Here is a 21679-nt window from a genome sequence, read left to right as displayed (position 1 = left end):
GGAACAACCACTCGTCCTGGACCCTGAGTTCCCCTGCCCTCAAGGATCCCAGCGCCTCACCCACTAGTCTCCTCAACTTGTTGAAGTCAGGTGTCACTGATTTTTCTGATGAAGAACAATAACAGCTTGTTCACCTCAAGGCTGGGGTTGCATCTGTTGAAGAAAACAGACTGGCTTGGACAATGGCTAAAAATGGTGATTGCTATCTTGGGTATACTGCAGATCTTGATGTGATGTACAGCAAGGGCACACTAGTTCCTAGCTCTATGTTAGATCCAGCTTCTACCTTCAAAAGGAGCTTTATCACTCCAGCATGTGCTGACCCCCTACACTTCCCTAAAGGGTCCGTGTTGGTGGTAGTAATTTCTCTTAACTCACTATGTGCACACATACTCTCATTTTCTCAAATATGCCAATGCTCATGTCAACATTTTTTGTTGCCCTTTTATGGAACGGACCCCCAATTTTTTTTTTCAGCTCAATGAGCTGGTTACATGAGTGTGCACATGCATGTGTGTATGGGTGCACACGCACACACAAATATATGTTTTGTTACTGTCTACTAGAAAGGATCAGGTTCCTGTATCTCACCAGCTTTATAGTGTTTACAATAGTACTTCTTTAGCTCAGATACCAGTGGGCCTGGCTAGATGCACAGTATCAGGATTTGCCCCTTTCTATGAGTAAGTTATGAGGGTGACTGCACAATATGGTAACCATAAAAGAAAACAAAATGAACTGACCATGATTATGCTAATAGATTCAATGAGTATAAAGCCAGAAAAGACCAGAGGATCATCTAGTCATGTATATCAGTGACCATTGAATTTCATCCACTTAATCCTCCTTTTTGGCCCAATTATCTGTGTATGACAAAAACCCATCTTCCCAAAAGTCATCTGAGTCTTAATTTGAAGACATCAAGAGATGTAGAATTTATCCTGCTCTTGGTGGCTTGTGCTAGTGGCTTCTCAAACCCATTGTTAAAAATGTGTGTTTAATTTCCCCCTCCAGCCTGTATGTGTTATTCATTTTCTCTGTTAGATAAAAGTATTGGTGACAAATAAGTGTTGCCAGTGTGGTGGGAAGGGAGGAGGACACAGCTCTGCACCACTGCTGCTGCCATCCCCACTGCCACTAGACACTGGCTTTGGCTGGGCTGCAACCCCATGTCCTGCAGTCAGGGCAAAAATCAGACTGCCACCATCTCCACTGCTGCTGGGCCCTGGCTCCAGTTGGGCTGCAGCCCCTGCCTGACCATAAGCGTAGAAATTTGGGGGTGGGGGCATGTGCCCCTCCAATGTGTCACCAATGGATAAAAGAGCCCTCCAGAATATGAGGTATTTTCTCCTGATGGTATTTATACGGTAATCAAATCTCCCTGTGCCCCATCTCCATTTTGATAAACTAAATGAATGGAGCTCTTTAAACCTCACCACGAGGCATTTCTCTTCAGCCTTTGAATCATTCTTGTGGCTCTTTGGAGACATTTTTCGTCATCCTTCCTAAAATGCAGACACCAGATCGATCTGCAGCATTCCCGGGTTGGTCTCACCAGCATGGTGCATGTGATCAAACCAGCCCCCTCCTCCTCCTCCTCTCCACTCCTCCTCGTGCACCCAAAGGCTGAATTAGCAATATTGTTTTACCATTCACCTGTGGCTTTGTTTGGTTGCTTGTCCATTAGGACCCTCTAAATCCCCTTCCGGAGTCCTTGCTTCTTGGGACACAGCTCCCCATTCTCTAAGCACAGGCTGCGGGCTTTGTTCCTAGCATAGAGTTTTGCCTCTGGCTGTATTGAAATGCATGATGTACGAATCCAGACCCCTCTGCAGGACTGTATGACTTATTGCCATTTACCATTCTGAGAATTTTTGTGTCACCCACGCATTTTCTCACCAGTGATTTTTTTATATGGACTTCCAGCTCATTGATGAAAAGGCTCAACAGCCTTGGCCTAGTATCAATCCCTGTGGAAACCTCACTTGAAACAGCCCCATTCGGTGATGATTTCCTATGTTCTGGTTGTCTGATTTTATGTTCTCAACCCTCTGATATGTTTCCACCCTATTTTCAGTGTAAACACTAGTGGCTACTTTATTACTATAATAGATAAAGCAGAGTAGAGGCTTGGGATTGGGTAGCAAAAGAGTTTCCTAGATGCCACCAGCCCAGCTTGGTATCTCCTTGTGTGTGTGTGCATGCGCATGTGTGCATATTGCAATGCAGAGCATAAAAGCCTGAAGTCTCCGTTAGCACAGGCTGTAATCCTATTAGAAGGATTACTCTGTTGTCCTAGGCTATCTGATCTTGGTAAGAACTCATTTAGGTCAACTGTTTAGAAAATTTACACACACAGAAAAAAAATTAAATAAGCCTCCCACTGCATTTCACAGGGACAGACAAGCTTCTTTCAGACGTCCCCTGGGTTGCGGCGTATATTCCTGCTCTTGTAGCTCCTTTGCGTTCTTCTAAACTTTCATGTAAATGCCTTGCTTTCAGCTTTTGACTTCTAATGGCAGATGTTGGATAGACAGTGCTGTAGTTAGACCCTAGGTATTTCCGGACCTTGAAAGGATTAGAATTTTAAATGGTAAAGAACTTTTCACTTTTGTACTCGCTTGTTTAGTGCGTGTGTGTTGTTTTACATTGCAAGTGAGAGAATAAGGACTTTCCTTCATGGGAAGGGCTGATCTGTGGGCAGAACTTAATGAAAGCTAAGCCAGGTCTGGCAGGGCCCCAATCAGTTTAATCCCTGGTCTGCTGATTATCAACTATGTTATAATTTAATTTGAGGCCTCTATATTTAGAAGGTCAGTGAAGCACTCCAATGCATTAATTTAGTGGGAGAGAGAGCAGGGCAGCAGAGGCAGTTCAAGTGGCTATTTTACTTGGCGTTCCAGCAAGGCAGCTCATGGAAACACAGGAGTCTTTCAAACAACCAACCAAAGCAGTTGAACATAGATGTGTAGTTGCAGTCGGAAGCAGAAGTAGCTGTTCATCAAGCACTGGCACTGGGAATATTCTTCAAGGTGACTTGTGGGCAGTCACTACCCAGATCATCCTCACAAAGGTGTGGGTAGGGATGGGAATTTTACCTGCAAGCTAATGGCGACTCCCCTTTCCTTGGGGCACTGCCAAGGCAATGGCATGCAGCTGAGCAAGAGCAGTTTTCAATCCATCCAGCAGAGGGCAATGGTGCACATGCACGAGCACGCACACATCCTGCGTGCATACACACCTCTCTCTGCTTGGCTGATTCACCGCTCTCCGGGTTTTCAGATAGTTTTTTGACTTCTCAAGCATTCCCGATCAAAGGAAGTGCAAAAGCAAGACCCAGAGCTCTGAGTTGTGTTCTGGGTGCAGACTCTATTACCGTACAGTCGACTTGGTGCGTACCTACAGCAAGCTGCCGGTCATTTGCCTTGCTCCAAGCATGCCCAGTACTTCTCTGGCACCAACCCCTTGGGAGCCTGGTCCTCACTGTGGACATACCTGGTCTGGCACAAGGTACTGGGCCAACATACTATCATTTTTTCCTGCTCTATATTACGAGCAGAGCAGTAAAGTACAATTGGGAAGCTTCAGGGGGGTGAGGAACTTTCCTGTTATAATTTTTCTCTTCCTCTTGCTCATGGAGAAGAGTAACTGGAGAATTACAGAGTGAAGAGAAGTATGTGTATGGTGTGGAAAGAAAAAAAAAATTACAGACAGTACAGAAATAATGATACTAATACTTAGCAGATGGTTTTTTTCACCGTATGTCAGTCTGCTACATAACGTGCATGTCTTGCATAGTGGTTGATCTTGGACAGGCTCACACAGCCCTGGGAAATATGTTGGAGGTCCCAAGGTCTTGCAGGAACTCCACATCCTCCAAACAGGAGCGATTAAGGACCTAGAATGAACCAAGGCCTCAAAGATGCTCTTTCTCCTACAGCCTTTTTCTTTGCCTGGTTTTGGTGGTTGGAGGGGAAGGAGTCAGTTTGATTCCTTGAGATATTTTCATGCTATTCCTTCCTGCCCCATCTCCCCATCAAAACTAGCAAAGCATTTCCAAGTCATCTGTCATTAACAGCTTCCCTATGCCCTCATTGTCCCTGTTCTGACAGCCCACCCTCTTTCACATGCCCACTGAAATTACTCCAGCTGTAGGACAAGGCAAATGCTCCCTGTGAAATCCTGCACTGCCTAAATGCCAGCTGGACTGCCTCCCTTAAGGAGAATAGGTTTCTACTACCAGATACCCGCTCCCTCCACAGTCCTTCTGGTGACATCCAGTGTCTGGTCTGCCTTAATACGGGAGCATATCTGTGCCCTGTGCTGATATCCCCAGGGGGATACAGCGGACTTGTTTCCCCCTCAGCTTGCTTGAATTTGAATCAGGAATCGTGCACTGTCAGAGGCGTTTGTGACACCTCCAGTTCACGCACACGCACAAAAAGGAAGCTTGAGGCCAGAGCTCCCAGGAAAAGGTGGCTTGAAAGGGAAGCATGACAACATACAAAGGGAAGTGAGAACTGAGAAACCAACCGCAGCTTCTGCTGGACATAACGATGATGCGCGTAGTCTGACAAGATGCAACTCTCTGAGGCTGGAGAGGATCTGCCTTTCTGGTCCCCCAGGAGAGGCGGAAGCTCCTGTAGCGTATGTACAGGGTCACCGTGCCTGCCCCAGCTCTCAACAGTGATACCAGCCTTAACAGGAAAAGTGCTGGTGAAACGTGCTGAATTGACAGGCCGAGAGAGAAAGAGAGAGAGAGGGAAGGAAGGGAGTGGGTAAGAGCAGGGCATGCTCCTTCTGCGCAGCCTTACTCCTACCTAGGTTCCCAGGGGCTCCTACCACAGGGAGGTGCAAGGGATTACTCCCCACATCCCACTCCTTCCTTGGGCTCTGCGCTGAGGTTCACACAAGTGCTATGGAGCCTCAGGGGCTCTTTTTGGCAGTCAAAGGGGGATGCTGATCTGAGCATGTTTCAAGAGCTCTATTGGCCTCCCAACAGTTATAGACATAGATGGTATTGACTCTCTCCTCCCCTTTCCACTTCATTGGGTCAGCAGGAAAGAGGAGGAATGGAAACATTTAGGCCACACATCTGGCAAGTATTCCTTCTTGTGAGAGTCCCTGGGCTGTGGAGTCGTCCCTCGAGGGAGCAGGTGAAGGCCACAGCCACTCAGATCATTAGGAACTGAGCTGGACAAATGGCAGGAGAGCAATCCTTCACTGGCTGGGTAGGAGAAGCTCCAAGTGGGAATATCCAGACCTTCCCCATCTCCAAACTCCACAGCGCTCTGCCCTCCTTCCGTCCTGGGACCCTGCCCAGCGTTCGGGTTGCTCTTGCAGTTGCTGTAACTGCAGATTTACGGAGAGGCACTCGCCCTGGAGCAGACCTCAGCAGCTCTCTCTGCAGCTCCCACCGTGCTTCCCCCCAATCTTGTGCATAATATTTTTTTTTTTTTCTAGTGCATTTCTTCCCACTGCAGGAATTAGAGTATAGAGCTTTATGTTGCAGTAATGCGGCACGGGTCCCAGCCGGGTGAAGAGGAGCCAGAAAAACAAAGCCACTGAGTAGTAACATAGCAAGGGCAGGTGACCAGGGCTGTTACCACACGTGTCCACCTAGAGAGAGCGTAAAAATGGGTGCCACTGCTACAGCCAGCCCAGCCCCTACCACTGCTGCCATGCAGGGCACAGATCCCAGTAGTTCTTCCTCTGTCACTGAGGTGGGGCTTTAACATTACAAAGACTTTAAAACCACAGCCTGGATAGGGCTGAGCTTCAAAGACAACAATTCCTGTCCAGTCCATTTAATGCAGCTGGGGTGACTGTTTTGCCCTTTGCCTTTGAAAAGCACCAAGATAAAGGTGTGGTTTGGCCCCTCTACATGCTAAAGGCACCATGGGATCCAATGCACGATTCATACAGTTATGCCTCCTGCCATGGCACACATACATGGGAGGAAACGTGATTGTGGAATCACGCCCTGGGGGTGTGGGAACCAACCCGCTGGGTTTAGGGGGATCACTGTAGGTGCCAACCCCCCTCCCCCAGGGGTATAGAGACACACCCATGGCTGAAGGATTGTCACAGGACAATCCCTCTGCCCCTGGGGTGTGGAAAGCCCTTGGGGCCAGAGGATCACCATGAGCCAAAATCCTTATGGTCTGTGGTGCAAGAAACCCCTGGACCCTGGGGACTGCAGCTGCTGGGATCCCTTGGGCTCTGGTGTTTCATGCTGGGCATAGGGCACCCCTGTTGCTGAAATCCTTGTGTCAGGTGATGGGGCTGCCAGCTGCAGGGGAGACCCTGCTACACATGCAAACTACAGCTGGACAGCACTCAGCTATAAAGTTACTACACATTTTTCAAGGTCTAACTTTATAGGTGGTTGGAGCTTTTTATTGGGTGATAGCTACTTTGCACATGTAGCTGGTCTCCAGGCAATTGTACAATTAACCAATTAATTGTGTAACACCTTTAATGTGTAGCGGGGCCCTTAGAGGCTGGCCTCTAATGGATATTAACCCACCCTAAACAAACTGCTCATCACTCCACAGTGATGGTCAGAGGGATGTGGATTGAGGCAGAAATAACTCTCCTCGTGACCCAGGACATCTGGGGGAGAGTGTCTCCAGCTCTCAGGAAGCCATCCTGCTGCTGATTCTACTGAATGGCAGAGGTAATAAAGAGAAAATGCAAGATAATAGTATGTTAGCATGAGAGAAACTAAAGGCCACCATGGTCAATATGGATTGGTGCAATTACCCCATGACTATCATCCAGATGCTGTGTTAAGGAGACCCTGTGTCTGACACTTATGTAAGCCTGAGCGCTAAAGACAGCTAATGGATCGGCCTGTGTCTGAGCCTCACAAAAGAATCCTTTTCTATGCAACTGAGTTCTGTCTCTTCTCTGTTCCAGGGGCCACTTCAGTTCAGAGCCCCCTGGATAGTGTTAGCCTGGAAGGCTGAACTTCGCCAACCTCATCGCCAGAAACAAACTGCCTACAATCCAAAACACACCAAATGGATTAAGAACATGCCATGACAAGACATGTAAAACCTGCCAGCATCTCTCCATCGCACCCACAATAACTGCACCCCACGACAAAACCACCGCCATTCCTGGATCTTACACCTGCACCTCCAGAAATGTCATGCATCTCATCCAGTGTACCACATATTCTGATGGAAAATATGTGAGAGAGACCAAACAACAACTGCACAGCAGAATAAACATACACCGCAAATGAATTAAAGGCAAGAATACCCAATTACCTGTGGGGGCACATTTCTCACAAGAAAACCAGTCTCTCTCCAATCTCTCAGTTCTAATCCTCAAGTGGAATTCACAAAAAACCTTTCACAAACAAGCCTATGAACTTCACTTCCTCAACCTATTGGCTACAAAAAATCATGGACTGAATATAGACACTGGATTTCTGACAATTATAACCTGCCTGACATCTGACTCCCCAGGTAACCTCTCCACTCCTACCAGCTATATTCATTCCCCTTTCCCCTGACCTGTCTCACCCATTGACTTCCTCAATTTACATTTTCACTCACTGGCTTTCTCGCATGCATGCTGTCTTCTGGCTTCTTTACTGTTTCATCCCAGAAGATCACAGACCAACTGAAGATGCTTCCTCAACCTGACAAAGGGTGTTTGTACCTGAAAGCTTGCAAAGAAGAATTTTTCTAACCATTTGAGTTGGTCTAATGCAAGATATTAGATTTACCCCAAGAACCTTGTCTGTCTATGTCCTTAGACCAACATGGCTACAGTCTATACCCTGGATGGCTTCACAATGATAGAAGCAGTCTCTTGTGCTTCTGGGTATATTCAAAAATACTCCCAGAATGTACATGGGCAACTATGCAATCTGCCCCTGGAGGAAAAGAGGGGAAAGTCATGGCCTGGCTGATCTCTGCTTTTGGTCAGGTTAGACTCTGAAGCACCCCCTCACATCTCTCCCTTCCTTAATTGCATAGCACTAAATTATGTTAATTTTCCAGCACACTTTACAGATACAACCATGGGGCTTTTTAAAGCTACAGTTTGGCCTTATGTACAGTAAGGAATGAAGAAGAGGTGTCACCCCAGTGGTACTGGATGTAGGTGTAAGATTTAATGTTTCAGGAGTGTAGGTTGTAGTTGTGTTGGTCTAAGGACCACCTCAGTTTACATTTTAACTGCCTGGCTTTCTTTCATATGTACTGGCCTCTGGATGCCTTACCACTCCATCCAGGAAGAGCACAGACCATCTCCAGATGCTTCCTCAGCCTGACGAAGGGTGTTTGTGCCTGTAAGCTTGCTAAGAAGAATTTTTCCAATTCCAATTTTTCCAATTATCTGAGTTGGTCTAATAAAAGATATCGGATTTACCCAAACACCTTTGTCTGCCTAAAAATTAATGGCCACTTAAGGTTCAGCGGCTGTCAGCTTAAGCTTCCTTCTTCCATTAAAGGGCCCAGCTCATTTCTCTATTCTTTCCAAATAAAAAACTTGGCTCAGGCACAAGCATAGCAGAGCAGCTCTGTGCTTGGGGCAGCTGTGTGACTGCCAATTGAACCAGCATCATGGCTATTTTTGCAACCCCTGCAAAGACCGAACCAAGGGATGCTGCCCCAGTTGCCCCTCCTCAGTTACTCTACTGAGTTAAGGGAGCGAACTCCGGTTCTGTTTTCTTGCTACTAGCTGAACACCGCAAGACTAAGCTGTAGCCCACAGTGCAGCGGTTACAACCTAGCTCAGTACTTTGCATTCTGAGACGCTCTGCCTCAGCCCTTTTCATAGGTTTCCTTGTGAGCAGTAAAACATCTCGCCAATGACTCACACCCAGCACAAAGGCCCTGATGTAAATATGCAGACGTACGATTGCACGGCAGCACAGAGAAATCTTGGTCTAACTTGAAATGCAGCAGACAACTTCTGCATCTGAAACAGCGCTTTGGCAATAACCTCAGGCTGCTCTCACAAATGGAAATTAAATCACCACCCTTTGGTGTTAGTGCATTAGGTCTTAACTGATGTTCTTTTCTATGCCTGGAGGAGCAGCACATTGGGTATGTGGCTTTGTAACCAGACAGGGATGGTGAAGGAAATCAGCTGGGCTGTTATGCTTCTTTTCTCTCACCTGTTTCAGTGTTTGAAGTCAGCCTTACACAATCAATCCTTTTTTTTAATTTTGGAGGCTATGTTGATTGCTGGGACAACACTTTTACTGCCTTTTGAGGTTAATAAAGAGGCATGCAGGGTGTCGCTAAATCTACAACAGGAAGCCAGCTTCTAGGAAGAAGCTCCGAGGAGTACCAGAGAGTCTGACAGTGCAGGGTTAGGCTGTTTTCCTTATTCCTGCAAAATTTCTTGTTCAGAATTAAAATAAATTAGTTCTCCTCCAGTTTTGCATAACAGAGCCTCATTATTTATGGTGCTTAGGGACTAGAGAAGTTTCTATGGTGTTAATTGGATGGAATAAATGGACCTAGAAGGTCAGAGGTGTTAACATGACTTTGTCACCATGCAACATTAAACTGTTAAACATGGCTCGGGGTTGTGAGTACAGAGACTTCGGCCTGCCTAGCCTCGTGGCAGAAAGAACCATTAAACTTCTTTTAACTTCTTAGTAAAGATATTGAATAAAGAAGAAAAACAGTTACAGTCTTTTAAAATGCAGAGCATTAAGTGAGGACTTCATTTGAATAATATTCCTGTTCCTCTTTCCCCCCAAAATTGGGGTTTTTTTCATAAAGAAAGTCCCTGCTTGGCAGTTGGTTTTTCTCTTTTGAGAGAAAAAGAGAAAGTTAGTTTGAAGTGAGCTGGAGCTGCTGCTTCCTCATGAGACAAGAAAAGATAGACACATAAAATGGGGGAGAGAAAAGAGCAGCAAAGAAGGAAAGGGCAGCGCTTGTCTCAGGTGCTGACTCTTCCTTGCGGCCTCGCCACTGCAGAAATGCAAGTGGAGCCTGTGGTGTTATTAGCCCTTGTGAAGTCCACTGAAATGTATATTGAACCTGCAGAGGTTTTTTTTAGGATGCTGCTTTAGCTAGCTTGCTGGCCACAGACCTGGCACTGCTGCAAAATATAATGTCACGGCCAGCTGTTGCCATTCAAAAATTAGCCAATGCCAACTGAGATCGTGGTATCCTCTGGATCCCTTTCTCTGGTCCCGTCTTGTCATGGTATGCCTGAAGATTAGGATCATGAAGGCCCAACAAGTGCAATAATAGATCTCAAGGTCCAAAAAGACTGGGAAGGCTGTCCTCCAATTGGAGTTTTCACCCCCTAACCTGTCTTTGTGCCCCCCTCCCAAAAAAGGGGGAGAGGTTGCAATGCCAGGGGTGGGGGGTAGCACTAACCTGGTTGTTATTAATGGCATTTCCCCTCGCAGCAGTGTCCTGTCCCCACTCTTCTGCACATGCCCGGAGTGCCCCACTGCCTCCATGCCAATGCCCCAGGGCACAAACCCTACTGGGTGTGCCTCTGGTTTGTATCATTGACCCTTCCTGTCTGGACTACTTATTTGTAAGCTTCCCTTTGGTGCTTTTTCTTTTCCTGTTTTTCTGTAAGTGTGAACTAGACTTTAATTATCTTGGACACCCTGTAGCACAGACCTCTGCCCAAAAGCTCTCCCAGCACCTTTGAAGCTCTCTGTTCAAATTATAGAGTTAACTGCTTTCACACTTGACAGCCCCGGGTCCCAGGCAGAGCCTGCCAGTACTGCAGGCCTTCATTCTTTCCCCTCCTGACATAGATCACCTTGCCCACAGGGAAAGGCCTCACGTTTGTCCCTTCCCTTGAGTCTTAACCTCCCTGAACTTGTCTCATTGCCTTAAAAAAAAAAAAACCTCAGAAAATATTCTGAGAGCTGAGGTGTTCTGTTGATCAATAGAAAAGGCCAGTGGTAGGGAAGTAATGCAAGCCTGTGTTTTTGCCATTAATCTGTAAAAAAGCCTAGCACTTTTATAATTCATGCAGAATAAAATCTGTCCCTCAAACAGCGAAGCAGCAGCCAGGCCTCTTGTACTCAGAGCCCAGAAAATAGCATTTTGCATTCACAGTTAGCAACCAGTGAGGGACAATGAGAGCCATTAGAAAAGGACTTAGTGGATTTAACCTTCATGGCCAGAACAGATTGGTGTGCTGTCTCCATGGACTATCAGATGTGGTGCAAAGACTGAGATGGCAACTAGTGAATCCTTTAAAAGGGCACTATTTGCCCAGTGTTGCCAATGTGTCCAAGGTCATGGCAGATCTTGCAATATTTAATGGGTTGTTGGGTTTTTCCCCCTAGATTCATGTGAACCCATGAGGCTCTTTGTTTTCAAGTAACTTCCAAGCTCCCTTAGTTACAGAGTAAACCTGGAAAATGTGTCCCCTATAGATTCAGGCACCAAAAGATAAATAAAAAGACATACATTATTCTTAAAATTTCAGGAAGTTAGGCTAATCCTTCGATTTTGGCCATCCAACAGTTGAATGCTCCCAGTTGGTACTATTGATACCCTCTCCTGGGTGCAAACAGGAGAGTAAGGTGGATTTTCCGTCTCTTGGTACCTTTAAACCAAGGCTAGATGCTTTTCCAGAAGATACACTTCAGGGAATTACAAATCATTGAGCTCAAAACTATGTAAAATGTGTTCCCTGTATTATACTGGAGGTGAAACTAAATGACATAACGGTCCTTTTCACCTTAAATATCTATGAAACATTTTCTTTCCTTGGTATGAGCTGCCCATCTTCCTGCTGGAGAGAGGCCAGCTGGCCAAGCCCCTCACATTGAATGATTTCTGAAATGCCCATTCTCAATGGGTCAGCCTTGAAAGGAGTTGTCTTGAAAGGAGCGTTGAAAGGAGCTAGAGTGGGTGGCACATTAAGGATTTTTCAAGCAAATGGATGAAGCCTCCAGGATCTGTGGTTGTTGATAGGGACTGATGTACACAGGTCACACAGAACCTCCGAACCCTTTGGGATGAAAGGGGCAGTGTATATTTGAGGTGTTATTTTACACCCAACTAACTCATCAGAACACAAAAGAACTATTTTCAACTCTTCAGATGCTTTCCAAGGACTCGCATACTAAGTTCCCTGATTCGTTGCTAGTCAGGGTTCAGTCCAAAGCATTACAGTAGAAGCTCAACCCATCCCCAACCCAACTGGCAAAGTCTTCTGTCAGAAACTCAGCCTGACCCGTGCAGTACAAGAGTGCCAAGTTACTGGCTTCCTCTGTTATGTTCCCCTTTTTCTCTGCCCCTTTCACTACAAGGCTAGGGGAAAATGCACTAAGATCCTGTGCTAGCACACTGCATATAGCCCACACATAGAGCTCTCATGCACTTTGCTCCTTGGGTCATCACATTCATTTCAAAGAGCTACTCATTGAGCCCACATGCATAAGGATATTGAGACCTAAGCAAATGAGACTTTTGTTCCTCCACAAGAAATCCCAAAAGTTATACCAGTCTTCAGTTTTCCACAATAAAACGCACATCACAAACTATTGCCACACTCTCAGGAAAGCAAGAGCAAAAGGGAATAGGCTAGTTCTCCATCTGCTCTGCATTCCCCACTTCCTTATGCAGAAGGGAAGGCTCTGGCAACTCTGTAGTAAGTCCATCTTTTGCTTACGTTCATTTCATATTAAAAATGGAGATGAGATTTCCACACTCTTTTAACTTCCTAAGCTTTGTTCTCCAGGGATCGATGGTGACAAAACAGCTGGGAATCAACATGTCCCTTAGAAGGGGATGAAATGAAGCTAATCCTGAAACATATCAAAGGGAGCAGAAATGAAAAATAAATTCCCATGTGAAAATATGTTTTTTCATTTCCATAGGAGGACTTTCTTTTCCGAAGTTGCGTCTTAATTGTAGCCACTGGGCGCATCTACACGTGCATTAATGCTCCTTTGCTACTGCACATTAAGTTTAGTACATCATATATCAGGTGCTACATAAATGTGCAGTAACAAAGGCTCACAGTCTTTTCATGATGCTTTAATGTGTAGTAGCCTAATTCTACTGCACATAAGCATGGCTTTTCTCAAGACACGCTAATGCGCAGTAGAATTAGTCTACTGCGCATTAAGCATCTCACATAGATGCTCCCATTAATGATTAAATATGAATCTGTGTGTTAAGATTCATGAATGTGTGTTTGTGCAAGAGAGAAACTAATGCAACAGATATTTTACAGATACACTGTTCTATCCAGCTGTTGGAAAACTGATTTAGAGTGTGCAGTGTTGTTAGTCAAAGCTTGAGATGTTATATGCTTTGACAGGACTAGTCAATTATGGTTTTCAGAAGTACTAACCTGCAGCAGTTCAGCAATATTAGATGCATGTGTGAGGCCTGAGTTTACCTCAAATCTATCCATTAACATTTCTAACCTGAAAAATGCACTTCTGGAGCTAAAAGTCTTTGCAGAGGTGATATCTATGTTAAGTAAGGGAAGATGTGGGCACATCACTGGCAAAAGAAAGCGAGGGGAATTGAGTTACACCGTGTGGTTTATGCAGCCTTTGGAGAGATAGGTCCAACCAAATTTAGCTTCATAGATTAAATGAATTGGACGGCTGTTATGCAAGTCTGGGGTGAAAAATTGTGCGCTTTAGAAAATGTCTCACAATCTGATTTGGCCTGATTGTTAATGGGTTTCAAGTGAGTTTGCTTTGTTTGTGCCTCTTATAAGTATTTGGTCAGTAATGTTACTGAAATTAGGTATCTTAGTGGATGTTGCAAAGTTTTTCAAAAAACAAATTTCAAATCTATGTTTCTCCATTCTCCTCCACCCCGCCTTTACATATAGTAATAGTGAATGGATGCCCTAAATATTCATATGGAGACTAAATGCAGGCTTGTAAAATGACAGTGACTTTAAGACTGAACTAACTGGCGGTTGCCTTTCTTCTGCCCACTGGTCTTTGCATCAGAAACCTCATCCTAAATAAACCCATCTCCTTAGGGGAACCCAGACATGCCATGTGACCTAAATGCCCACTTAGAAAAGCACAAGGCCTGACAATTGAGGACTCACAGCAAACTATTTGCAAATAAGCTCCAGACCAAAAATGAAATATCCATAAATGGTGTAATGAATACATTTGAATAATGAATAAATACAAGAAAATCACCATCTAGTTTAGGGACAATTTATGTAGAGAAAAATACACAAAATTTGTCACTACAAATTATTCATCTTCCCCTAATTGGTACTTTCTGGTGAAGCAGAGCCCAAGACTGGAAAGAGCTGGGGGTGCTGTAGTTCAAGATGGAGATGTATCAACAGGGATGCGTGCGTGAGAGAGAGGGAGAAAGAGAGAGAATAGCGGCGGGATGGGAGGGAGCACTGTGGGATGTAATTAAACTGCATTGACAGCGCTGAGTGAGGAAGTTTACACAGCACCTGCCCACAGCATGAGTATATCTCTCCAGCAGCATCTCTCACGGCCACACATCATTTTCATGAGTTCTAAATTCTTCTAGATGCAAATGAATGATTTAGAGGACTAACTATTCCCCAGAGGGGACACAGTTAATTAAAGGCTCCTAAGCACACTCCTACATGCATGAGATGAAATCTCTTCCAACCAGATGATCCTGCGATTGAAGGTCACAGCAATGCACCGTAGACCAAACGCACTGACATACAGTCGTCTTTATCTGTGATGGCTGCAGTGAATCTATAATGGGAATTCAACCTAGGGCCCTTGATTTTCCCCTGCCCCCACCATCATTTTCAAACGCTATTCCTTGAAAACCAGCCTCATTCGCCATGTTTGAAAGCATCTCTAGTCAATTTAGAAACCCAAAGCACCCAAATGGGCAACCGCAAAGCCCAATGTGCTTATAACAGTATGTGAATCTGTCCAACTGATTTTGAGCCAGACAACACAGGCACATACTCAACACAGTCACAAATCACGCATACACGGTGCTGGTTCACTTGGGGTCTCTCTGCTTCTTTGAATTAGGTTTCCTGTTTTTAGGGGGAGTGGAAGGCATTGGCTTCTCTTTGATGTGGAACGGACCTATGACAGCTAATTAAAATCAGTCCTCATTCTCTCTTGTTCTTGTACCATTGAGAGTCAGTGGTAAGCATTGTTTCTTGTAATGGAAATGTCTTCCATTTAAGACAAAAAGTCACCGGAGGCCCTTACTTCACCAGTTCACAAACTTCTGCCCTCTTGCCACAGAGGTAGGGTTGGAGGGTGGGAAATGTTGTTGTACACTTTGCTAGAAAATGGATTTCTGGATCTGCTTGAATGTGACAACGAATTTCCTGGCCCATCTGCCTATTTCATGATCTGCCTGCATGCTTCTCCTGCTGAGTGGTTGCATGTGGCTGAAAGGGTGCCGCCTTTTGCAGGCGGGCGCCTTTCATATCCTCCCCTATATTTTTGTTTTGCTCTGCTCTGTTTTGTAACACTCTCCTTAGGGAATAAATTCCTCTCCACAATACAGGCTCTGGCCTTGTCCATTTGACAAGCATTGATCTCTCTCCATTCTCCCCCTGCCAGGCATACTTATGGCGAAGTGAATGCAATTGGTTGCATATTGAGAACAAGGGTAGAATTGAAAAATGGGATGAGTTGGAGACCTGTGAATTACTGGCTGGTTGCATTACTTCGGACCATGAGGCTAGGCTAGCATTCTCTGAGGATGGAGAGGACAACTCAATATCAAATGCATATCCAAAACTTCTGCCAAGAAAAAATCCCCTCTCATGCAATGTTCAAGGAGCTTCTGAAATACTCAGAGAAATGCAAGGGGGGGTGGTAGGTAAAACTATCACCCAGCTTCTCCAGGCCTGATGAGCTAAACTTGGCACACATGTGAGGGGTGGAGGACCAAGGTAGCTTTAAGCCATTTTTGCACTGGCTCAATCTCAGGCCAGCCTGAAGGCTTCTTTGTCATATAGACTACTTAACCATCTCAAAGGACCAGTCCAACAGCCAGGATTTCTAAAGTATAGGAGTACTGTGGCCTACCCCCTTTTTCTCTGGACAAACCCTGAGCAAGTAAGGCACCAAGAAAGGGGGTATATGATGTTAAAGGTCCTACATCCTTTAGGGGACTTGCCTTTACAGAAGCAATTCTCCCAGGCAAACCAGGGGTGTTGATGCTTGAGTTCCCAGGGCAGATTTGGATCCTGAGCCTGAAAATCTAGAGTGTAAATTTTAATTAGATGTTGATACTGTGCCAGATATGAGAGCAAAAGTGAACTCATAGCCTTATTACTATGCTTGAATAGCCCTGGCTGTGTCTAGGTGAATTGAACAGAGTCTCCATGGCTGCTGATAGGACATGGCTCCCTTACATGACCCTTGGAAGCCACCCATAATATCGTTAGCAGAGCCTCTGCAGAGGTGGAGCTGCTGACAAAGCTCAGCAGATGGGACTGGTGGCTGGGACCTGCAATGTGGAAGGAGCGTGGTTGGTCTCCATCTGATTTCTCCTGAGACTTAAGAGTTTGCCCTCAGAGGTGAGATTGGCTGCCCTCTTTGCCTCAGTGGCCTTTTGTGCTATTTACCTTTGATCTGTTTCTGCCTCATCTCTCTAATTATGTTTGATTTATCAGATGTACTATTGGCCATGCGGTGTTCTAGTGAATGCTCTCTTATCCCAAAAGTCCTGAGAGACCAGAAGGGATTAAAAATACTGGCCTGGGACAACAAGGACTATGCAGACTCAGCATTTAGTGGCTGTCAAATATGGCTACGTCTCACTATCTAAAAAAGAGTTATAAGGTACTGATGCCATTTGAAAATTGAGTCCCAAGTCAAAGGCGTAGGACAAAGATTGCTCACTCTCAGGAGTTGCTGCCAAGATTCTGGCTGTGATTAGTAATGCTAATATATAATACATTAAGCAACCCAACAAAGGAGATGGCAGAAAACATTAGCATCAGAGGAGCCAGCAGATGGGGCATAAAAGACGCAGATAATTTTAGTTTGCAGCATACAGGCTTGGCTGCTGACCTGTTTAAACCCTAATATAGGAGGCAAAGGGTAGGTATATACAACAGGACAAGCCAAGCCACCATCCCCAATACAATCATTTATTGAGGGCCAACTGGGAGAAAAGGAAATGGAGATCAGGTCTAGTCATATGTCACTTATCATTGGCACTCATTGGTTTCAAGAGACCATGGAGATTATACCTTTGGTGGGTTACCAGGTACCACCACAGCTTCTTGAGTGGCTGAGGAGTCTGGTGAGTCACAAGAAGACCTTCTGGCAAGTTTCATATACAAACTCAGTTGAGTTTGCATCAGCATGTTGAGTAACATTATGTCTTGGCTGCCTCTGACACCTCTTCTCTATCTCATCATTGACTCACTCTGTCTTGAAGCTATATAGTTCCTGCTTCACAGTAGTTTTCCATTTGCAGCAGTCCTAAGCAATGGGTTCTTGGTGTTGGCCATTCATGTGCAGCTCGCAATGGTTTTTCCTGCAGACATCACTAAAACAAAGTTTGGACCATCCATGGTGATGTTTGCCAGTGCCAGCTCATTGTATAGTATGTCCTTGGGGATCTGGCCATTGCACATATGAGTCACGTGTTTGAACCAATGGAGGCATCACTGTCTCAGGAGCACAAACATACTGGGTATCTTGGCCCATTCAAGAACAGCAAACAGGCCAAGCATATCACTACATGCATAATAACAGGTATGGGTTGTCACCTCCAACCCCCCATTTTTAGAAACAACCTTCTCCTATAAATGTCTGGAGTGCCATTGTAAAGATAATATGGGGGGTTTTACTCTCATGACTCCTATTGGAAGGCTATTCCAGGATCTCCCTGTTCTCATGCTTGGAAACCCTTTCATTTCCAACTTAATGCATTCCCTTTTGTCCTTGTGTCAACATTGTCCTTTCCCTTTAGATAGTTCTTTCCCTGGAGGAAAGACCCAAAAGCAACAGGAGTTGGCCTGGATAGTGAGACTCCAAGATGCTTTCCAGGTACTCAATCCCTGCATTTGTGTTTTTTTCTGACGTGCCCCAACCATTGACCCAGCCAGCCCTAGGAGTGGAGGCAAACCTAAATCACTAAGTTCCACACCCATTCTGTTAGCTGGACTTGGTCTGTTTGTCTAGGCCTTAACAGCTAAACTCAAAGCATCAACTCCTGCAGTGACATATCCTTCATTAAGTGAAGCATGACCTAATCGTTTCCTCATTGTCAAGAGGAACCCAGGGCACCCAAAGCTTTGGTTCAGGTAGTCCACACAACCTTCCAGCCCATTGCTCCTGAGTGACCTGCAGGGGCCTGCCGGTGGCCGGATTGTCAGGTATTCTTTACATCTCCCTGCTTCAGCCAGCATTTGTCTTCAGCGATCAGTGCTCATCTGCATAATTTCCTGATTGAGGTACATATTTCACTCATTGACCTTTTAGACATTTTCCTGGTTTTCCTCCTGCAGGGGCACTTCAGCACTAAAGTGGCCTACTCTGCTGAGCAAACTTGGCATCTTGTCAGGCTGACTTATTTGGTATGTGTTTACACTTGTAGAGTCTAGTACTCTCCTGGCAATTGAGCTTACTTCCTGCCTACATAAATATGATTTCAGTATTGGATTTGTTTGGTTGTTGTTCTGCATCTGCTTTCCTTCCTTTCTCAAGCTGCCAAAGACAGTTCCTGCGAGCTGGTCTTGGTCTCTGCTCAAAGCAATGCACACTGTCACTCCTGCACAAGCTCTTCCAGTCCTTGGCAGTATTTTTACAATCCTGTCTCAGCTGAACACTTAAAAGGTATGGGGCCTGATCCTTTCCTGATGGCACAGACCTAGTGACTTCTGTGCAATCGTATGGCTTTTTTCAACCTGTTGAGGATCTGACTGGTCCTTTCGATGGGTTTCTAGCTACTCATTCCTAGCAAGACCAATAAAGATTTCTGCTTCAAGAGTAATTGGAATATAGCTGGGTGACATCCAAGGGTTCCTGTCTGTCTGGGTACATCACTAATATGTCAAGTCCCAGACAGATAACAGATACAGGACTTGTAGTTGAGTGGTTATATTCCAGTTGGAAAAGAAGAACTCTGGGTACTTGCTGCAATGTTTTAAAGCAATAGAATCTGAACTAACTAGACAGCACAATCATTTTTTATCATATCCACAAGATTATATTTTCTCTCCTTCAGTGAAACTATAAAAGGGCTATGAAACATCCCAGCGACCCGCAGCAAGATGGTAGATGAGGGGTTAGTGTCACAGCTCACTGTCCTTAGAAATGTGGCAATCGGACAACAGGCACATGATATCTGATCTGTAGCTGTGCTGAGAACAGGGGCATTGCAAATCTCCATGGAAGGGAGCAAGGATCTGGTGAGCACAACTCTGTTAAGTAGAGCCAGTGAAACTCCAGGGTATCTTACTGGGCCAATGATGTTTTGTCATCCGCATGCAGGGGAACGATGCTGCCAGTTTGGGCTCAGGCATGCAAATGTGACCATGCTGCCTGTGTAAAGGTTAAATTAAAAAAAAATACCAACAAAAAAAGTCTTGTTATCTTTGTTCCTGGCTCTTTCAGTGGGATGATTCTCTCCAGCAGCCCCTGTGAATTCGACTCCAGGGGAGAGACCCCCAAGTGGGAAGCCTATTGCTTGAACTCCATTCTGCGTGGTGACATTTTGGGCAGTGTGTGGCACTCATATGATGAGCCCTGATCGCTCCAATAACAAAACCTTTTGCAGCGCAAAAGGCAGAGCTGTCTGTAGGGCCTGATTCTGGGAGGTGCTGAGTTTGCTGGAGGGCCCTCATGGGGGAAAGCAGTGAGGTTTGAAATCAAGATGAAAACCTGGGCTGAAAACTAGGAGTCTGAGCACTTGGAGGTGAGTGTTTGCTTCAGAAACTGAGTGTTATGACCGATTCCTTTCTCCATTCCCAATGCAGTCCCTCAGCATGCAGCATAATGGCCCAGGGACCACCAACTTGAGTGTCCAAGCTGATAAAATGAAAGGACATTTCTAAGGTTTGCAAGGATTTATTGGGCAAGGTCCAGATCTGAAAGCTGGGAGACAGCACTTGTGGCTCCTGTAACTGTCCAGAGGTCTATAAAAGGCCAACTCTGTGCCTGTGAGTCCTGATCCAGCACCCAGTGACACCAGAGAGTGTCTTTCTGTTGACTTGAGTAAGCAAAAGCCCTTGAGACTCTGCAAACCTTAGCAACAAATGGGAGGAACACCCCTGGCAAGTAAATTATTACCTCTTCTATGACTGCCAGTTCTTTTCCCCCAAGCCTAACAGCATTATAATAATGGACAGACCTAAGGGCCAGAAGGGACTATTATGATCATTTAGTCTTATCTCCAGCAAAACACAGGCCATAGAATTTCACCCAATAATTTCTGCATCAAGTCTGTAACTCCTTTTTCAGCTAGAGTATGGTCTTTAGGGGGAAAAAAAAAGAATCCAATTGCAGTTTATACAGTTCAAGATTTCAGTCATCTTGATCTTATCCACATGTCATCTCCACCTGTTAGCTCTCACACAAGCCACAATTTCAGCCAGGTGATAGAAAAGCCACATAAAATAGCATAATATCATGCATTAAATTGGAAGTCAGGGAGCATGTTCAGCACAAATGAAGGGTTCTGAAGTTCTTAGGGGACCTTGCGTGAGGATGAGGCAGAGTGCCCAACAGTATGCATTCATGCGTGGAAGGAAGGAAAGAATAATGTATCCAGCTAGACCTGAAGAGAAGAGTCGGCTGCATTTGTAGAATTCAATTGTTCCTGCTAAAGTTAAGTGCTACCACCTTGTCTCTTGCCAAAAAAATAAAATAAAAATGACATAGGGCCCTCAAGGTAGGATCATCAAGCAGAGAAACATAGAGAAGTAGGGCTGGAAGGGACCTCCAGAAATCATCTAATCCAACCCCCTGCCTGAGGCAGGATCATTTCTATCCAAACCTTTCTGTACAATCTATAATGTACATTGTAAACTCTACATAAGACCACCCTCAACCCTTACACAACACAGACCTAACACAGACCCTAACCTGCCACAGATAAAGCAGGGGAGCCACGGCAGCCAATGGCCCGCTTCTATGAAATACTGTCAATGTCTGCTCAAGAGTTCCCAGGTAGAGGGCCAGGTCCCTTGTAAAGGAGGAAAGTAAAACCCCCGAAGTCCATACCAATCTGATCATAGAGTAAAATACCTTCCTGACCCCAGATATGGTGATCAATCTGACCCCGAGTGAAGGGGCAAAACCCTCTAGCCAAGAACCTCTGGCTTTGGTCTCAGCAGGACCAATGGCACACCCCAGTCAAAGTCCCCAGTCTTGGCAATAGCCAACACCCAATGACTCTGAGGGAGGCTTAAAAACACCCTGACACGTGTAGCAGAAAGGGTCATGGGGGCAACCGGGAAAGCTCAAAAGCATCATAGAACGTAGCTATGCTTAGATCATCCCTGACGAGTGGCTGTCCAACCTCTTCTTGAACACTTCCAGTGATGGAGAGTCTACAACTTGCCTAGGCAGTGTGTTTCACTGCCTCACTGTTCTAACAGGGAAGACATGTTTCTGAATATCCAAGGTGCTGAGTATTCTTATCTCCTGTTGACTTCAGTGGGGATCTGGTCACTCAACCCTCATAGATCTAGATCAACACCTCCCTTTCCCAAGTCATCTCCACTCCATCAGTATGGAGCTCTAGAACATCTG

This window comes from Crocodylus porosus, unplaced genomic scaffold (genome assembly GCF_001723895.1).
Source record: "Crocodylus porosus isolate Cpor-Errol unplaced genomic scaffold, CroPor_comp1, whole genome shotgun sequence".
NCBI lineage: Eukaryota > Metazoa > Chordata > Crocodylia > Crocodylidae > Crocodylus > Crocodylus porosus.
The sequence above is the reverse complement of the archived record's forward strand: the minus strand, read 5'-3'. Positions refer to the sequence as shown.